Raw genomic sequence first — 21,256 nt, 5'->3', positions numbered from 1 at the left:
TAGAGACCATATACATACATCATGTACTAAATTTCAGTCGGATCGGATGAAATTTGCTTCTCTTAGAAGATCCGCAAGCGAAATCTGGGAATCAGTTTATATGGGGGCTATATATAATTATGAACCGATGTGGACCAATTTTTACACAGTTGTAAGAGACCATATACATACACCATGTACCAAATTTCAGCCGGATCGGATGAAATTTGCTTCTCTTTGAAGATCCGCAAGCTAAATCTGGGGATCGGTTTATATGGGGGCTATATATAATTATGGACCGATGTGGACCTATTTTTGCATGTTTATTAAAGACCATATACTAGCACTATGTACCACATTTCAACCGGATCGGATGAATTTTGCTCCTCCAAGAGGCTCCGCAAGCCAAATCTGATCGTCGTTTTATATGGGGGCTATACATAAAAGTGGTCCGATATGGTCAATTTGCAATACCATCCGACCTGCATCAATAACAAGTACTTGTGCCAAGTTACAAGTCGATAGCTTGTTTCGTTCGGAAGTTAGCGTGATTTCAACAGACGGACGGACGGACATGCTTAGATCGACTCAGAATTTCACCAAGACCCAGAATATATTTACTTTATGGGGTGTTATAGCAATATTTCGATGTGTTACAAACGGAATGATAAAGTTAATATACCCCCATCCTATGGCGGAGGGTATAAAAATAAAAACAAGTATATACGGCCGTAAGTTCGGCCGGGCCGAAGCTTATGTACCCTCCGTCATTGATTGCGTAGAAACTTCATCTAAACACTGCCATCCACAATCGAATTACTTAAGTTGCGGTAACGCTTGCCGATGGCAAGGTATCTTAAAACCTCCTCCTAACACCATCTTCTAAATTGTATGTAAGTCCATACGTGGTATATATTAAATCAAAAAAGATCGATGCAATATGTATATAATTCAGTTTGACAAAGTAGACATAAAATTTTCACAAAATTTTCTATAGAAATAAAAATTTTGACAAAATTTTATATAGAAAGAAAATTTTGACAAAAATTTCTTCGGAAATAAAATTTTAACAAAATTTTCTATAGAAATAAACTTTTGACAAAATTTTCTATAGAAATAAAATCTTGGTAGATTATTTTTGGCTCGAGTGGCAACCATTATTATGAACCGAATAAAATTTTAACAAAATTTTCTCTAGAAATAAAATTGGTCCGATATGGACCAATTTTTGTGTGATTGGACCAATTTTGGTATGGTTGTTAGCGACCATATACTAACACCACGTGCCTAATTTGAACCGGATCGGATGAATTTTGCTCCTCCAAGAAGCTCCGGAGGTCAAATCTGGAGAATGTTTTATATGGGGGCTATATATAATTATGGACCGATATGGACCAATTCTGGCACGGTTGTTAAAGATCATATACTAACACCATGTTCCAAATTACAACCGGATTGGATGAAATTTGCTTCTCTTAGAGGCTCCACAAGCCAAATCTGGGGATCGGTTTATATGGGGGCTATATATAATTAAGGACCGATATGGACCAATTTTTGCATGGTTGTTAGAGACCATATACCAACATCATGTACCGAATTTCAGCTGGATCGGTTGAAATTTTCTTCTCTTTTAGGCTCCGCAAGCCAAATCTGGGGATCGGTTTATATGGGGGCTATATATAATTATGGACCGATGTGAACCAATTTTAGCATGGTTGTTAGAGACCATATACTAACACCATATACCAAATTTCAGCCGGATCGGATGAAATATGCTTCTGTTAGAGGCTCCACAAGCCAAATCTGAGGGGCCCTTTATATGGGGGCTATACGTAAAAGTGGACCGATATGGCCCATTTTCAATACCATTTGACCTACATCGATAACAACTACTTGTGCCAAGTTTCAAGTCGATAGCTTGTTTCGTTCGGAAGTTAGCGTGATTTCAACAGACGGACGGACGGACATGCTTAGATCGACTCAGAATTTCACCACGACCCAGAATATATATATATACTTTATGGGGTCTTAGAGCAATATTTCGATGTGTTACAAACGGAATGACAAAGTTAATATACCCCCATCCTATGATGGAGGGTATAATAAAGTTAATTTTGTGTTTTCTTTTCTCAAGTGGCGTCCTTTTTTCGACGACGAAAAATGTTTTTTTTTCATAAAGATCAAAATATTTTAGGTCGTGGCCATGTTCTTTTAACTGGAAGAAAAACATTTTGGACGAATACCAACATCCCAGCAAAAAAAAAAACGTCGCCAAAAAAATAATGAAAATGTTCTTTTTGGATCCGGAAGTGGTGCAAAAATGACGCAGAAGCGATGAATTTAACATGGGCTTGTCATAGGACGGAAGTCCTTCATTTCAACAGTCGTTGCACTGAATTTGCATCCTTCTTTAGGTGTGATCCGATTTCAATGTTTTGGATGTAAATTAAAAATGTCTGTGATATTTTGTCAAATAAATAATTTTTATAATTTTTTATAATTTTTAATGGATTTTTACGCTTGTCTGAAACGTTTGACCACAAATATTTTCAAAAATTCACAATTTTTTCAGATTTGATTTAGCATTTTTTTCGAAAAAATTTAAATAATTTGTACCATTTTATGAATTCTTACTCTGTTTTTAACCTATTTGAAAAAAGTTAAAATTACCCATTAAAAGTATGAAAAAAAACCAAGTTATAAAAAAATTAATTAAAAGAACTTCCTGGGTAGTTAAAATAAAGAACATCATTGGGAGTATATCTTCTGGAAGTGCTTTTAAGGTTGTTCCTGTGGAAGAGCTTCCAATTTTTTTTGCTGGGATTTTAGATCGTGACCATTATCTTTTGATTCATACAAAATTATTTTTATCAATATAATAACATTTTAGATGAGGACAATTTTATTTTTTTACAACTATGTTCACTGAGCCAAACATGGTTGCAGGTAAAAATGGTCGCCGCAAGAATAGCTTCTATCATATTAGTTTGCTCTTCGAATATGATCGTGACAATCATGTTTCTTCTCTGCGTGTATATCAACGTTCATCGTAACCGTGTTGACCATTTCGGAAATAAACATGTCTTGAACTAATCAATATTACACGGAGAATTGAAGTAAGACAAAATTTAAAACACAATTCTCATTTAAATTTGAGTTTTGCGTACTTGATTATAGGAAACATATTTTAATGTATTCGTTTTTCGGCTTTTTTTCTTCATGTGCTACCAAGTCCTTTAAAAACGTATTAACTACAACTTAAATTTCCAAGTTCAGACTCGACTTCAAGTAGAAATTATTAAATTTTTCAAGTAAAAAACGTCTTTAAAAGAAAGCACTGAAAACATCTCCTATTTTTGAACGCTCTATGGCAAGATACAAAAAGTCCAAAAATTTAAAGACGATTTCATTAATTTTGAAGAGTTTTAATGAATTATTAAATTCAAGTTGACCTTAGTCGAAAAAAAATTAACTATACACAGGAAAAATTATTTTTGATAGTATCAAAGTCAATTAAAATATTAATTATTCCAATTGAAAAAATAATTGCTGCAATTAATTTTTTAATTGGAATTTTTAATTGAAAAAAAAAATTTTAAGGACATGCAATCTTTGACCTGGAACATTCATATTTATGCAATGCAATTTTCTGAATGTACTCGTAGTTCATGAAGAAGAGCCACCAGAATTTTTTGTTGTCACTATTTATTTTAATTCTCCATAAAAAAATCCTGTTATCGAATTTTATATTTTGCATGCTTAATGCATAACAAATACAAGTTTTTATTGCATTAAATTTAATTCATTTATAGATACATGAAACGCCTGAAGTGTGTCTCAAAGAAAGGATGCCCTTTCATGGCTTTAGTTTATTTTTGAATGTCCAACGCGACGGTTGCTGACAGCCTTTAGCATCGCTGCACATTTAACGGCGATTCAATTTAATAACAATCCCTGTGTCATAGTGGTGAATTGAAAACTTAAAATGAATTATACAATAGCCTTAGCGCCAATATTAGTGGCTTCAGTATTGTTTTCAACCATCCATGAACAAACTCCTGACCAAGATCAAGGTTAGTGAATATCAATCGGGTTTTTGGTGAAGTTTTGTATTACATTTTATGAGATAAAAAAATATCACGTTTACACTGGTAAACAAAAATATTCTAAAGTGAGGAATTAATATAAACTAATGTAAACATTAATGAATACTACAATGGAGAAAATACAAAAACAAATAATCAATGTAGTGTACAATTTTTAATACCAACAAAAAATCCATCATCCACCAGGTGCGATTATAGACTGAAATAGATATTCCCCCAAGTACCAATTTTAGGACTTGCAAATCTTAAAATTTTCATTCGAATATACTTTCCTAACCCTGACACGTATAATTTTTAAAACTTGGCAAAAAAAAATATCTTTAATGAGTGGTTCAAATCGGGATTATATGTTATGGAAGTCCGAAGGTATCTAGGCTCTATAAAATTAATATTATGATATTAATTCCATTAATTGGATTTTCATTTCCTTTTGGCGATATATGTTATTAGCAAAGCTATTCAGATGATACAAATAAATACCAATTTAAAAATTAAAGTAGCACCCAGTAAAAAAAGCGTCGCCAAAAAATTAATGAAAATGTTATTTTTGTATCCGGAAGTGGTGCAACATTTGCGCAGAAGCGATGAATTTAACATAGACTTGTCATAGGACGGATGTTCTCCATTTGAACAGACGTTGCCCTGAATTTGCATCAGTTCTTAAGGTGTCATTCGTATTCTGTGTCTTGGATGTGAATTAAAAAATTTTGTTATATTTTGCCAAATAAATAACATGCACAACTTTTTATGATTCATGATGCCTTCTAACGCTTGTCTGAAACGTTTGATATCAAATATTCTCAAAAATGAGTAATTTTTCTAGAATGGAGTTAGTATTTTTTTGGAAAAATTTTAATAATTTGTACCATTTTACTAATTCTTACTCTGTTTTAACATATTTGAAATAAAAAAAATTTAAATTACCCATTAAAAATACGAAAATCGAGAGTTATAAAAAATCGAATTAACAGAATTTCTTGTGTATTTAGTTAAAGTAAAGGGTGATACGGTCAAAATTTGGTCAAGGGAAAACGCGTGTAAATCGGTGAAATCGTTTATTTAAAAAATCAAATTAAATTTCTTTTTCAAGTTCAATTAGTATAAAATTCAGGAAAAATATTCAGTTAGGCTTTCGCTTTTCCAAATCCGAATTGCCGGGCCTCACGCTTGACACCTGCCATCAGATTTTGTACAGCCACCTTGTCCACCTTCTTCGCCGCAGAAAGCCAGTTTGCCTTGAACTGCTGCTCGTCCTTAGCAGTCTTTTTGGTCTTCTTTAGGTTCCGCTTGACAATAGCCCAGTATTTCTCAATTGGGCGGAGCTCTGGCGTGTTGGGAGGGTTCTCGTCCTTGGGAACCACCTGCACGTTGTTAGCGGCGTACCACTCCATGGCCTTTTTACCGTAATGGCAAGATGCCAAATCCGGCCAAAACAGTACGGAACAACCGTGTTTCTTCAGGAAAGGCAGCAGACGTTTATTCAAACACTCTTTCACGTAAAATTCTTGGTTGACACTCCCGGAAGCTATGAAAATGCTGCTTTTCAAGCCACAGGTACAGATGGCTTGCCAAACCAGATATTTCTTTGAGAACTTTGACAGTTTTATGTGCTTGAAAATATCTGCTACATTTCCCCTTCCTTTTGCCGTATAAAACTCTTGTCCCGGAAGCTGCTTGTAGTCGACTTTGACGTAGGTTTCGTCGTCCATTACCACGCAGTCAAACTTCGTCAGCATCGTCGTGTACAGCCTCCGGGATCGCGCTTTGGCCATCATATTTTGTTTATCATCGCGATTTGGAGTCACTACCTTCTTGTAAGTCGATAGTCCGGCTCGTTTTTTGGCTCGATGCACGGTTGTAGACGATACATCCAGCTTATTTGCGGCATCTCGGAGAGAGAGGTTAGGGTTTCGCTTGAAACTACCGGCAACTCTCTTTGTCGTCTCAGCGGCTTCCGGTTTTCGATTACCCCCCGATCCAGACTTCCTGGCTGTCGACAAACGATCCCCAAACACTTTAATTACATTTGTAACGGTTGATTTGGAAACTTTTAGCGATTTTTCCAGCTTTGCGTGCGAGTAGCTCGGATTTTCGCGATGCGTGAGCAAAATTTTGATACGCTGCTCTTCTTGCTTGGACGGCATTTTGACAACTAAAGAGTGAATTCCAAAATGAAAATAGCAGCGACATTTTACACACACACACCTTCAAAATGAGGGGTGTTTTTTAAAAGCAAAATTGAAAGAAATACGTCAAGTTTATATTGACCAAATTTTGACCGTATCACCCTTTAAAGAACATCTATGGGAGGACATTTTTGGAAGTGCTTTTAAAGTTGTGCCTTTAGAAGAACTTCCAAATTTTTTTGCTGGTCACATATATTGAATTTTTGTATAAATGATAAAAAACTTAAAACAAGTAAGTTCGGCCGGGCCGAATCTTAAATACCCACCACCATGAATCAAGTATAATAGTTTCCTTTGAAAATTTCAGGGGGGTTTGACTACAGATATTTTCCCAAGCAGATCAGTTCAACCAGTATGCTTCCCACAGATAAATGTAAAGATTTTACCTAAACTAGGTCAGATTCTGAATTTATAAGAACCATTTTTTGTTTGAGATTTAGAGGAATTATAAACATCTCCTGTAAGTGTGCAAGAAAATGACGAAATAAGGCCTTGATTTGAAATCTATAATCTGTGGATTTTCAACCCAATTCTTGAAATGACTACGAGAGGTAAAATCTGGAAATTTTGCATTCAGTTTCAAGCAATTTTCATGATCAGTGCGCCTTCTATACCCTCAATAAGTGAAATCGGTCTATATGGAGGCCTTACCAAATGGACCGATAAAACTAAATCATATACACTTTGTCTAAAATGCCAGTATATTTTCAATTTGTGGCAAATCGGATAAAAACTACAACTTCTAGAAACCCTAGGAGTTAAATCGGGAGTTCGGTGTAATGGGGGCTATACCAAAACATGGAAAGATACACACAGCATTCAGCACATTTAATTGTAATTCTAGAATCTCGACCCCAAATCGGAGGGCCGGTTTATAAGGGGGCTACATCAAACACTGTACCGATACTCAATATATTCGACATACCTCTTTATGGTCCTAGAATACCTCTAGATTTCCAATTTCAGGCAAATTGGGTAAAAACAACGGATTCTAGAAGCCCAAGAAGTAAAATCGGGAGATCAGTTTATATGGGGGCTATATCAAAACATGGTCCGATAATCACCATTATCGGCGCATCTCTTTATTTTCCCAGAATACCTCTAGATTTCCAATTTCAGGCAAATTGGGTAAAAGCTACGGATTCTAGAAGCCCAAGAAGTAAAATCGGGAGATCGGTCTGTATGGGGGCTATATCAAAAACTGTACCGATACTCAATATATTCGGCACACCCCTTTATGGTCCTAGAATACCTCTAGATTTCCAATTTCAGGCAAATTGGGTAAAAAATACGGATTCTTGAAGACCAAGAAATAAAATCGGGAGATCGGACTATATGGGGGCTACATCAAAACATGGACCGGTACTCACCACTTTCGACACACGCCTTTATGGTCCTAGAATACCTCTAGATTTCAAATTTCAGGAAAATCGGATAAAAAAACACTTTCTAGACGCCCAAGAAGCAAAATCGGGAAATAGGTCCATATGTGGCTATACCAAAACATGGACCGATAGACACCATTTTCGCTACATCTCTTTATGGTCCTAAAATATCTCTAGATTTCCAATTTCAGGCAAATTGGATAAAAACTACAGTTTTTATAAGCCCAAGACCCCAAATCGGGAGGTCGGTTTATATGGGGACTAACATATATCAAAACGTGGACCGATATAGTCCATCTTCGAACTTGACCTGCCTAAAAACAAAAGACGAATCTGCGCCAAATTTCAGGACGATAGCACCATTATTGAAGGCTGTAGCGTGATTACAGTAGACAGACAGACGGACATGCTTATATCGTCTTAGAATTTATCCCTGATCAAGAATATATATACTTTATATAGTCGGAAATCGATATTTCGATGTGTTACAAACGGAACGACAAACTTATTATACCCCCGTCACCATTCTATGGTGGTGGGTATAAAAAACGATTAACAGTTACTTTGAAAATTATTAAATTCTATTTTAGTTTGTGGAATTATTATGTATTAAGAAAGTTTCTTGACTTAAATATTTTTTTTGCGTACGTCAGTTAAATGAACTAAAAAAGGGGACAAATATACACAAATAAAGTAAAAATATTTACTAAATTCTTTTCTCCCCCAAAATAGTTCAGAATTTCTTAAAATTTTTAAATTTTACCAATAATGTGCCAATCTTGAACTTCGTATGACACTAAAGATATTTTTGCAATTTTGAACTCAAATTTTTTCCTCAAACTATAAAATTTTCTTTAACAAGTGAAAAAAATTAACTATGTCTATTTTTTATTTATATGTAATTTTCTTTTTTTTTTTGAATTGGAGTATATTTACTTACAGGCAAAAAAAAATTCTCAAACGAAATTCTAGACAATCTCAAACGAAATTCTAGACAATCAAATATCGTTTCCCATTTGCTTTTCGCTAAAAGGAAGTGTGTTTGGGAGAAACGTATATACTTTTTTGTTTGAAGGTTGGTCAATGGGCTATATCGGTCCAAGTTTTGATATAGTTCCCATATAAACCGACTTCCCGATTTGGGGTCTTGGGCTTATAAAACCCGTAGTTTTTATCCAATTTGCCTGAAATTGAAAATCTAGAGGTACTTGAGGACCATAAAAGTTGTGCCGAAAATGGTGCCCATCGGTACATGTTTTGGTATAGCCCCCATATAGACCGATCTCCCGATTTTGCTTCTTGGGCTTCTAGAAACTGTATCCATACTTGAGGACCATAAAAGTTGTGCCGAAAATGGTGCCCATCGGTACATGTTTTGGTATAGCCCCCATATAGACCGATCTCCCGATTTTGCTTCTTGGGCTTCTAGAAACTGACCATAAAGTGGTGGGTCGAAAATGGTCCGTATCGGTCCAAGTTTTGGTATAGTCGCTATATAGACCGATCTCCTGATTTTTTATTCTTGAGCTTCTTTAAACTGTATTTACTATCCGATTTGCCTGAAATTTGAAATCTAGAGGTATTTTGGGACCCCAAATATGTGTGCCGAAATTGAGGTGTATCGGTTAATTTTTTGGTATGGCCCCCATATAGACCGATCTCCCGATTTTGCTTCTTGGGCGTCTAGAAACTGTATTTTCTATCCGATTTGCCTGAAATTGAAAATCTAGAGGTATTTTAGGACTATAAAGTGGTGTGTCGAAAATGGTCCGTATCTCCCGTCTTTATTCCTGGGGCTTCTGGAATCCGTAGTTTTTATCCAATTTGCCGGAAATTAGAAATCTAGAGGTATTTTGGGACCATAAAGTGGTGTGTCGAAAATGGTCCGTATCGGTCCATGGTTTGGTATAGACCCCATATAGAACTATCTCCCGAATTTATTCCTGGAGCTTCTAGAATCAGTAGTTTTTATCCAATTTGCTGGAAATTAGAAATCTAGAGGTAGTTTAGGACCATAAAAAGGTGTGTAGAAAATGGTCCGTATCGGTCCATGTGGTGAGTATTGGTCCATGTTTTGGTATAGCCCCCATATAGACCTAACTCCCGAATTTATTTCTGGGACTTCTTGAATGGAATATGGTGTGTGTCGACCCACGTTTTAGTATAGCCTCCACATAGACCGATCTCAAGATTTAACTCCTTGTTTTTATCCGATTTGCACTTAAATGTAAATATAATGGAATTTTAGACCCTCAAAAATCAGTATCACATTTATTTTAAACGGCCCGTTTGGTAAAGCATCGATACAGACCGATTTAACTTCTTGAGGGTACACCCAAAGAAAAAAATATTTTCCTCCGGAATGAAATGTATATGAAATTTCCTTTTTGTATAAAGTATTTTCGTTTAGAGCAAACTAATCCAAATTTTTGGTAAGCGGTTCAACGATTGTCTCTAAAATTTGTGTCAAAAGAAAATTTTGCTTGTCTAAAATTTACTCATCGTATCCATAAATCCAGAATCTTATCAAGTCTTCATAGGTAGAATGTGGTTGAACTGATTTGCTTGGGAGAAAATTTGTCATCAAACCCCCTAAAATTCTATATATTATCAAGAAACCCGCTACGACGAAGAGTTTTCAAAGTGAATTATTATATTTGATTCATGTTGGTGGGTATTTAAATATTCGGCCCGGCCGAACTTACTGCTGTATATACTTGTTGTTATAAACGTTGATTCTTTAATAGGATGTAAAAACAATTTCATACAGACTAACAAAAAAATTCTGGCTAATTGCACCTTCCCTCACATCTTCCCACTTCCACGAGTTTTTTTTAGGACATAAGTGGTTTCACTGCAATGTGGAACGCCGTTCGGACTCGGCTAGTCTTGTGTCGTTCCGGAACGAACTAGTTCCAATGAACGGTTCACTAAAAGGAACGACTGTCACTAGTTCCAGATCTGGTAATGATAGCATTTGAAAGTAACGTAAGCCATGCGAACGAACGAAAGGAAGTTAGAGAAAGCCAAATCTAGACGAAAGTGAGTGACTACCGTTCGTTCGCAATTGATTTCGTTCGGATATCAGAAATTGGCTGTTAAATACATACGCGCCAAAATGAATGAATTGGCAAATAGTTCAAACAGAAGTAAAACAAGTATATACGGCCGTAAGTTCGGCCAGGCCGAATCTTATGTACCCTCCACCATGGATTGCGTAGGAACTTCTACTAAAGGCTGTCATCCACAATCGAATTACACTTGCCGATGGCAAGGTATCGTAAAACTTTTTAACACTGTCTTCTAAATTGTAAGTTAGCCCATACGGGGTATATATTAAACAAAACAAGTATATACGGCCGTAAGTTCGGCCAGGCCGAATCTTATGTACCCTCCACCATGGATTGCGTAGGAACTTCTACTAAAGGCTGTCATCCACAATCGAATTACACTTGCCGATGGCAAGGTATCGTAAAACTTTTTAACACTGTCTTCTAAATTGTAAGTTAGCCCATGCGGGGTATATATTAAACAAAACAAGTATATAAAGCAGTAAATTCGGCCGCGCCGAATCTTAAATACCCACCACCAAGAATCAAATATAATAGTTTACTTTGAAAACTCTTCGTCGTAGTGGGTTACTTGATAATATATAGAATTGTAGGGGGTTTGATGACAAATCTTCTCCCAAGCAAGTCAGTTCCCGAAGACAAACTTTAAAGATTATATCTATGAAGACCAGATCAGATTCTGGATTTATGAGAACCAAATATGTTTGAGTTTTAGAGAATTATAAACATATCGTGTACACCCTCAAAAAAAAATCGCTTCTCTAACATATGTTCCAAACATATTTTGCAGGAAGCACATGTATTATTGGATACCGCCGAAACATTAATATGTTTGTTTTATGTGAGCATATTATGTGTTTGGAAGCATTTTGAGTCCAAAAATAGTATATGCTTGGAAGAATTCCCCAAAGAAGATTGTGTTCATTCCCTCACATATTTTTAACTTCCACGAAATTTTTGAGTTCTTCGCATCTTTTTCTGTAATACAAATATGCTGTTTTTTTTTCAAATGTCTATTTTCTTGGTTCCGAATGTCTATTCTCTTTATTCCGAATACTCAATCTACTATTCAAATTAAATAATATTTAGACTTAAGCATACCAAATTTTTGGCCATATTATAAAACAGTTTTCCGAAACAACATAAAAGCGGTTTCACAGAAATTGCTCTCATTTCATTCTCTCGCTGTGTTATGTTGATATCTTTTTATTCAACCCTCCCGATTTCCATCTCTATTTCTTTCTCTATACTAACTCTCTCTCTCTGTCGCTCTCTGAATAAAGTATCACAACATATACATGTTTACTCGAAATTTGTAAATTTATATATGTTTACATTCACGCATATTATTTTTATGAAACATTCATGCCCCAAACATAATATATTCTAACATATTAACATATGTGTCCCAAACATTTTGTGTTCGTTTAGGAACATTACATGTTTGCACTTAAATATATTGTGTTTAAAAATTGTGCCCGAAACACATTTTGTTTATATCGGAACATATGAAAAACATATTTTTCTAACAGTGTATATGATGAAATTACGCCTTGATTTGAAATCTTAAATCTGTAGATTTTTTCCGCCATTATTTAAACAAATACGATGAGTTAAATCTGGAAATTCTACTATCAGTTTCAAGCAATTTTCATGACCATGAAATAAGTGTTTTCTTTTTTGAGAAACGTAATTTTAGACAAGCAAAGTTTTTTTTTACACACATTTTAGAGACAATCGTTGAATAAACGAAAATACTTTATAAGAAAAGGAAATTTCGTTTGTCTAAAATTTCATTATAGATTACTAATTTCCAGCAAATCGTATAAAAACTACGGATTCTAGAAGCCCAAGAAATAAAGCCGGGAATCGATCTATATTGGGGCTATACCAAAACATGGACCGGGAGCCACCGTGGTGCAATGGTTAGCATGCCCGCCTTGCATACACAAGGTCGTGGGTTCGATTCCTGCTACGACCGAACACCAAAAAGTTTTTCAGCGGTGGATTATCCCACCTCAGTAATGCTGGTGACATTTCTGAGGGTTACAAAGCTTCTCTAAGTGGTTTCACTGCAATGTGGAACGCCGTTCGGACTCGGCTATAAAAAGGAGGTCCCTTGTCATTGAGCTTAACATGGAATCGGGCAGCACTCAGTGATAAGAGAGAAGTTCACCACTGTGGTATCACAATGGACTGAATAGTCTAAGTGAGCCTGATACATCGGGCTGCCACATAACCTATCCTAACCTATCCTAAAACATGGACCGATAGGCATCATTTGCTAATCACATATTTGTGATCTTAAAATACCTCCAGATTTTCAATTTCAAACAAATCGGCTAAAAAATATAGTCTCTAGACGTCCAAGAATCGAGAGATCAGTCTATATGGGGGTTGTACCAAAAAAATGGACCTCGATATACCTCAATTTCGGCACACTTATTAGTGGTGTAAAAATACATATCGACTTCGAATTTCAGGCAAATCGGGTAATAAATAAAGTTTATAGGAGCTCAAGAATTTCAGGCAAATCGGATGGTAAATATAGTTTCTAGAAGCCCAAGAAGCAAAATCGGGAGATCGGTCTATAGGGGGGCTATACCAAAACATGGACCGATGGGCACCATTTTCGACACACCTTTTTATGGTCCCAAAACAACTCTAGATTTTCAATTTCAGGAAAATCGGATAGAAAATATAGTTTCTAGAAGCCCAAGAAGCAAAATCGGGAGATCGGTCTATAGGGGGGCTATACCAAAACATGGACCGATGAGCACCATTTTCGTCACACCTTGTTATGGTCCTCAAATACCTCTAGATTTCCAATTTCAGGCAAATCGGATGGTAAAAATAGTTTCTAGAAGACCTAGAAGCAAAATCGGGAGATCGGTTTATATGGGGGCTATACCAAAACATGAACCGATGGGCACCATTTTCGGCATACCTTTTAATGGTCCTCAAATACCTCTATATTTCCAATTTCAGGCAAATTGGATAAAAACTACGGTTTTTATAGGCCCAAGACTCCAAATCGGGAGGTTGGTTTATATGGGGGCTATATCAAAACATGGACCGATACGGACCATTTTCGACACACCTCTTTATGGTCCCAAAATACCTGTAGATTTTCAATTTCATACAAATCGGATAGAAAATACTGTTTCTAGACGCATAAGAAGCAAAATCGGGAGATCGGTCTATATGGGGGCTATACCAAAACATGGATCGATACGGACCATTTTCGACACACCTCTTTATGGCTCCAAAATACCTCTAGATTTCCAATTTCAGGCAAATCGGATGGTAAATATAGTTTCTAGACGCCCAAGAAGAAAAATCGGGAGATCTGTCTATATGGGGGCTATACCAAAACATGGACCGATACGGAATATTTTCAACACACCTCTTTACTGTTCCAAAATACCTCTAGATTTCCAATTTCAGGCAAATCTGATAAAAAATTCGGTTTTTATAGGTCCAAGACCCCAAATAGGGAGGTCGGTTTATATGGGGACTATATCAAAACTTGGACCGATATAGCCCATCTTCGAACTTGACCTGCCTGCAAACCAAAAACGAATCTGTGCCAAATTTCGGGACGATATCGCCATTATTGAAGGCTGTAGCGTGATTACAACAGACAGACAGACAGACAGACAGACGGACAGACGGACATGCTTATATCGTCTTTGAATTTCTCCCTGATCAAGAATATATATACTTTATATAGTCGGAAATCGATATTTCGATGTGTTACAAACGGAATGACAAACTTATTATACCCCCGTCACCATTTTATGGTGGTGGGTATAAAAAGGCCGATTAAATACGTATATAATCTAGTTTGACAAAATTTTCTATAGAAATAAAATTTTGACAAAATTTTCTATAGGAATGAAACCTTGACAAAATTTTCTATAGAAATAAAATTTTGACAAAATTTTCTATAGAAATAAAAATTTGACAAAATTTTCTATAGAAATAAAAACTTGACAAAATTTTATATAGAAATAAAATGTTGACAAAATTTTCTATGGAAGTAAAATGTTGACAAAATTTTCTATAGCAATACAATTTTGACAAAAATTTCTATAGAAATAAAATGTTGACAAAATTTTGTATAGAAATGAAATTATGACAAAACTTAGTATAGAAATAAAATGTTGACAAAATTTTCTACAGAAATAAATTTTTTACAAAATTTTCTATAGAAATAAAATTTTGACAAACATGTCTATAGAATAAACTTTTGACAAAACTTTCTATAGAAATGAAATTTTAACAAAACTTTCTATAGTAATAAAATTTGACAAAATTTTCTATGGAAATAAAGATTTGGTAGATTTCAAAATTTTCTATAGAAATAAAATTTTGACAAAATTTTCTATGGAAATAAAATTTTGACAAACATTTGTATAGAAATAATCTTTTGACAAAACTTTCTATAGAAATGAAATTTTGACAAAACTTTCTACAGTAATAAAATTTGACAAAATTTTCTATGGAAATAAAGTTTTGGTAGATTATTTTTGGCGATATGGACCAATTTTTGTGTAATAAGTCATCGGATATATATAACTAAAGACCGATATGGACCAATTTTTACATGGCTGTTAGAGGCCATATATTGACAAAATGTACCAAATTTCAACGGTATCGGATGACTTTTGCTCCTCCAAGAGGTTCCGGACGTCAAATCTGGGGACGGTTTATATGGGAACTATATATAATTATGGACCGATATGGACCAATTTTTGCATGGTTGTTAGACACCATATACTAACACCATGTACCAAATTTCAACTGGATCGGATGAATTTTGCTCTTCCAAGAGGCTCCGGAGGTCAAATCTGGGGATCGGTTTATATGGGGGCTATATATAATTATGGACCGATATGGACCAATTTTTGCATGGTTATTAGAGGCCGTAAACTAACATCAGGTACCAAATTTCAACCGGATCGGATGAATTTTGCCCCTCCAAGAGGCTCCGGAGGTCAAATCTGGGGATCGGTTTATATGGGGGCTATATATAATTATGGACCGATATGGACCAATTTTTGCATGGTTGTTAAAAACCGTATACTAAGACCACGTACTAAATTTCAACCGGATCGGATGAATTTTGCTCCTCCAAGAGGCTCCGGTGATCAAATCTGGGGATCGGTTTATATGGGAGCTATATATAATTATGGACCGATATGGACCAATTTTTGCATGGTTTTAGAGGCCGTATACTAACATCAGGTACCAAATTTCAACCGGATTGGATGAATTTTGCCCCTCCAAAAGTCTCCGGAGGTCAAATCTGGGGATCGGTTTATATGGGGGCTATATATAATTATGGACCGATATGGACCAATGTTTGCATGGTTGTTAGAGACCATATACTAACATCAGGTACCAAATTTCAATCGGATCGGATGAATTTTGCCCCTCCAAGAGGCTCCGGAGGTCAAATCTGGGGATCGGTTTATATGGGGGCTATATATAATTATGGACCGATATGGACCAATTTTTGCATGGTTGTTAGAGACCGTATACTTAGACCACGTACCAAATTTCAACCGGATCGGATTAATTTTGCTGCTCCGGGAGGCTCCCCAAGCCAAATTTGGGGATCGGTTTATATGGGGGCTATACGTAAACGTGGTCCGATATGGCCCATTTTCAATACCATCCGACCTACATCAATAACAACTACTTGTGCCAAGTTTCAAGTCGATAGCTTGTTTCGTTCGGAAGTTAGCGTGATTTCCACAGACGGACGGACAGCCGGACAGACGGACAGACGGACGGACGGACAGACGGACAGACGGACGGACGGACGGACGTGCTTAGATCGACTCAGAATTTCACCACGACCCAGAATATATATATATATTATGGGGTCTTAGAGCAATATTTCGATGTGTTACAAACGGAATGACAAAGTTAATATACCCCCATCCTATGGTGGAGGGTACAAAAATCAAACTGCGATCCGAGGAACGATGGAGCGTAAATTGAAATTAAAACTAAATGACAAAAGGAACGATGAGTCCGAATCACTACGGTCAACGATTTTGCCCAAGTCTAGATTCGGCTTTAATAAGAGGTCCCTCGTCATTGACCTTAACATAGAATCGGGCAGCACTCATTGATAAGAGAGAAGTTCACCACTGAAGTATCGCAATGGACTGAATAGTCTAAGTAGCCTGATATATCGGGCTGTCACTATACCTAACCTAACTCTGTAGGTGTAAAACCAAATATAGCTCCTAATATCAGGCGTTTCTATTCAGATTGTTATAAACTTGCAATAAACATGTACTCCTTAATCTTCATAAATAAGGAAATGCGGTTCATCTCCCAAACCTATACCAATGATCCCCCAAATGTTTATATTTACTAATTCACTGGGGGTAGTTCAGGGTATGATATAGTCGGCCCCGCCCGACTTTCTATTTTACTCACTTTTTTTGTTTTTATACAATTCTGGGGTAATATATAACGAAGCATTACTTTAACCATGGCAACTTCCTATTCAATATATGTATGCTCTATTGCAAATAAAAATAATGTTTACATATACATCTCAATGCAACTCCAGTCGGTCACCTTGAAATATCAAATAATAATAGGAGTTTAATTCCGATCTCAACTTTGAATTAAATTTTAGTTATATTTCAGATTTTATTTGGACCGGTTGCATAGTTTACAAATCCCGTAAAAACGAACAAATTTGAACGTTTGAAATTGGAAAACTAAATAATATTTAAACGATGCATTATCGAATGTTTGTGAAAATTTTGCTGACCTCAGCTGTAATATTAATCGCGCAAGGAAAAGTTAACGGCCATATTAAATGTTAGTTTAAGTGATACTTATTAACAAATCCTGTATATGAATAATAAATTTAGAATACTCTTCATCATTGGATCTTTTACAATGTCGCTCCTTCGGATATGATTTTTATACATTACAAAATTCCGGAGGTGTATTGAGCCTCATTTACCTTTAGGACCATTCAAGTAATTTTTGTAGGAAGGAAGATAGTGGAAGGGCCAATGGTCATTGATTCTGTGGCAAAAACTCAGTGGATATTGGAAAAACTGAAAATGTAAATCTGTTACAGACATCCTAGTAGCCCAAAATACAATATATGAGAAACATGTGGCAACTGCTTGTTCTTAAAACAATCTGGCAAATTTGGCACATTTTGTTTATTTAAATGATAATACGTTAGTTAAAAACACATTATAGAAAATTAGCCGTAAAAAAGAAACTAATAAACGAATTCACATTGTGTAAAATGGAACATATTACAAAAGATACGTAGAATAAGATTAAAAATATTTGAAATCCATATGTGTTTGTGTAAAACGCAATTGATGACAGATATTCTCCTAAGCAGACCAGTTCGAAGATAAATTTAAATATTCTACCTATGAAGACTAGATCAGATTCTGGATTTATAACATCAATTTTTGTATGAATTTTAGAGGAATTATAAACACCTTGTGTAAGTGTGCAAGAAAATAATGAAACAACGCTTGATTTGATATCTAAAATTTGTAGAATTTTACGCCGATTATTCAAATGATTAGAAGAAGAAAAATTTGGAAATTTTACTTTCAGTTTCAAGTTATTTTGCATTATCAGTGCGCCTTCTATACCCTCAAGAAGTCAAATAGGTCTATATGGAAGCCTTACCAACTGGACCGATAAAAACTAAATCCTTTACAATTTGAGGCAAATCGGATAAAACTACGGTTAATATAAGGCAAAGGAGTTAAATCGGGAGATAAGTCTGCTATATTGTTGCTATGGCAAAAACGTGCATGTCGTGAATCACGAAAATTTTCGTGACTCACGCATGAGTCGTGAGTCACTCTGATGACAACGGTGTAAGTGTGCGTGAGCGTGCTTATCAAACAAAAAGTCGTGCGTAATTTCTTCGTGACAGTGCGTGAGTAACGAAATTCAGAAAAATACGCTCAGGAAAAAAATCCCGCTCACGGACATAAAACGCTTACGAGATGAATTCATTTACAGTTTTAGCGAAACTTGGGATGTTAAGAGTTTTATAACGCTCTCGATTTTAATCATGGTCATGTTTTCAGACTAGAGGTGTGCACGTGACACGAAATTGTCGTGACTCACGAAAATGTTCGTGACTCACCCGTGATTCGTGAGTCACGCTGACGGCTACGGCGTGAGTGTGCGTGAGCGTGATTAACCAATCAAATGTCGTGCGTGAGCGTGAGTCACGAAAATAATCCCGCTTACGAACATAAAATGCTTACGAGTTGAATTCATTTATAATTTTAGTGACATCCTAGGTGTTAACCAGTTTTATAACGCCCTCATACTTATGTTTTTAGTCAGGTTCTATAGGTAAATTACTCATAAAATTATTCGTGAGTCACGACATTTTTCGTGAGTCACGATATTTTTCGTGAGTCACGACATTTAAAAGATTTTCGTGCGTGAGTATAAATTTTCTTTTCGTGAACGTGCGTGAGCGTGAGTCCTACCAAAAAATATCGTGCGTGAGTGTGCGTGATTAAGATTTCTCCGTCGTGTGTGAGCGTGAGCAAAATATTACTCACGTGCACACCTCTATTTCAGACACGTCTCTAAAGTAAATTAGTCATAAAATTTTTCGTGAGTCACGACATTTCGGGCGTGAGTACAAATTTTCTTTTCGTGAGTGTGCGTGAGTAAGATTTTTCCGTCGTGAGTGTGCGTGAGCGTGAGTAAAATATTACTCACGTGCACACCTGTAGCACCGATACACCCCAAATTCAGCACACCTACTTGTGGTTCTGAAAAACCTACAGAATCTACAACCCGAAACGGATGGCAAGCCTATAAGGAAATATATCAAAAACTGTACAGATACACAATATATTCGGAACAACTACTTATGATCGTAAAAACCTCTAGATATCAAATTCCAGACAAATCGGATAAAAACTACGATTTCCAGAAGCTCAAGAAATAAAATCGGGAGATGGGTTTATATGGGGGCTATTCCAAAACAGGGACCGATACACATCAATTTGTGGTAATAAAAACCACTAGATATCAAATTTCAGGCAAATTGGATAATAACTACGGTTTGACACACCTATTTGTGGTTCTAAAATACCTCTAAATTACCAATTTCAGACAAATCGGATAAAAACTACGGTTTCTAGGAGCCCAAGAAATAAACTCGGGAGATCTGTCTATAAGGGGGGCTATTCCAAAACATGGACCGATAGGCACCATTTTGACACACCTATTTGTGGTCCTAAAAACCTCTAGATATCAAATTTCAGGCATATTGTATAAAAACTACGGTTTCTAGAAGCTCAAGAAATAAAATCGGGAGATGGGTCTATATGCACCGAAAGAATTTTCTTCGTAAAAAGAACGAAAAATTTCGTTAAAAGTACGAAATTTGTCATTGTTTTACAACCAAAGAAACTTTTCATTAAAAGTACGAAATATTTCGTACTTTTTACGAAGAAAAGTTCTTTCAAAATTTTCGTAGTTTGTTAGAAAAAAATTCGTACTTTTTATGAAGTATCTTCGTACTTTTAATGAAAAATCTTCGTACTTTTTATGAAACAATTTCGTTCTTTTTATGAAAATGTTTCGTACTTTTTATGAAAAATTTGTATTCATAGCGCGCTATTACCCAAATGAGAAGTAGCATAGGCTTGCATAAAAAATAAAATAAAGGAATACAATCAAGCACATTATAAAACACAATTTAATGCCTCGAACGGACATTTTACAACTTCAATGAAACTTCTTCGTTATTTCAAAGAAAATGTTTCGTACTTTTTACGAAGAAATTTTAACGCAGAATGTTTCGTAAAATATTCGTAAAAACTTCTTCACAAAATTCATGAAATGTGAAGAAAGTTTCGTTAAAAGTACGAACTTTTTACGAAGAAAAGTTAATGTAGAATGTTTCGTTGAAGTTTCGTATATTCGTAAAATGTTCTTCATAAAATTTACGAAAATGAATGAAAATTTCGTTATTTGAATGAAGAATTCAGGAAGAATAGTTAATGAAGAATTCTTCGTAAAATTAACGAAGAGAATTCTTTCGGTGTGGGGACTATTCCAAAACATGGACCGATAGGCACCATTTTTGGCACACCTATTTGTGGTCCTAAAATACCTCTAAATTTCCAATTTCAGACAAATCGGATAAAAACTACGATTTCTAGAAGCCCAAGAATTAAAATCGGGAGATCGGTCTATAAGGGAGCTATTCCAAAACATGAACCGGTAGGCACCATTTTTGGCACACCTATTTGCGGTCCTAAAATACCTCTAGATTTTCAACTTTAGGCAAATCGAATAAAAACTACGGTTTCTAGAAGCCCAAGACCCCAAAAAGGGGTATCGGTTCATATGGGAGCTATGGATCGATATAGCCCATCTTCGAACTTGGCCTGCGTGCAGACAAAAGACGAATATTTCAGGACGATAGAACCATTATTGACGACTGTAGCGTGATTATAACAGACAGACGGCCAGAC

The 21,256-nt window shown here is 35.7% G+C and overlaps 1 pseudogene; it reads left to right on the top strand.

Annotated features, from left to right (window-relative positions):
- Positions 1 to 3,847: 3,847 nt before the first annotated feature.
- LOC142238147 (nose resistant to fluoxetine protein 6-like) overlaps positions 3,848 to 21,256 on the top strand; it is a 52,392-nt pseudogene continuing 34,983 nt past the window's right edge.

This window comes from Haematobia irritans, chromosome 5, assembly GCF_050003625.1.
Source record: "Haematobia irritans isolate KBUSLIRL chromosome 5, ASM5000362v1, whole genome shotgun sequence".
NCBI lineage: Eukaryota > Metazoa > Arthropoda > Insecta > Diptera > Muscidae > Haematobia > Haematobia irritans.
The sequence above is the reverse complement of the archived record's forward strand: the minus strand, read 5'-3'. Positions and strand labels throughout refer to the sequence as shown.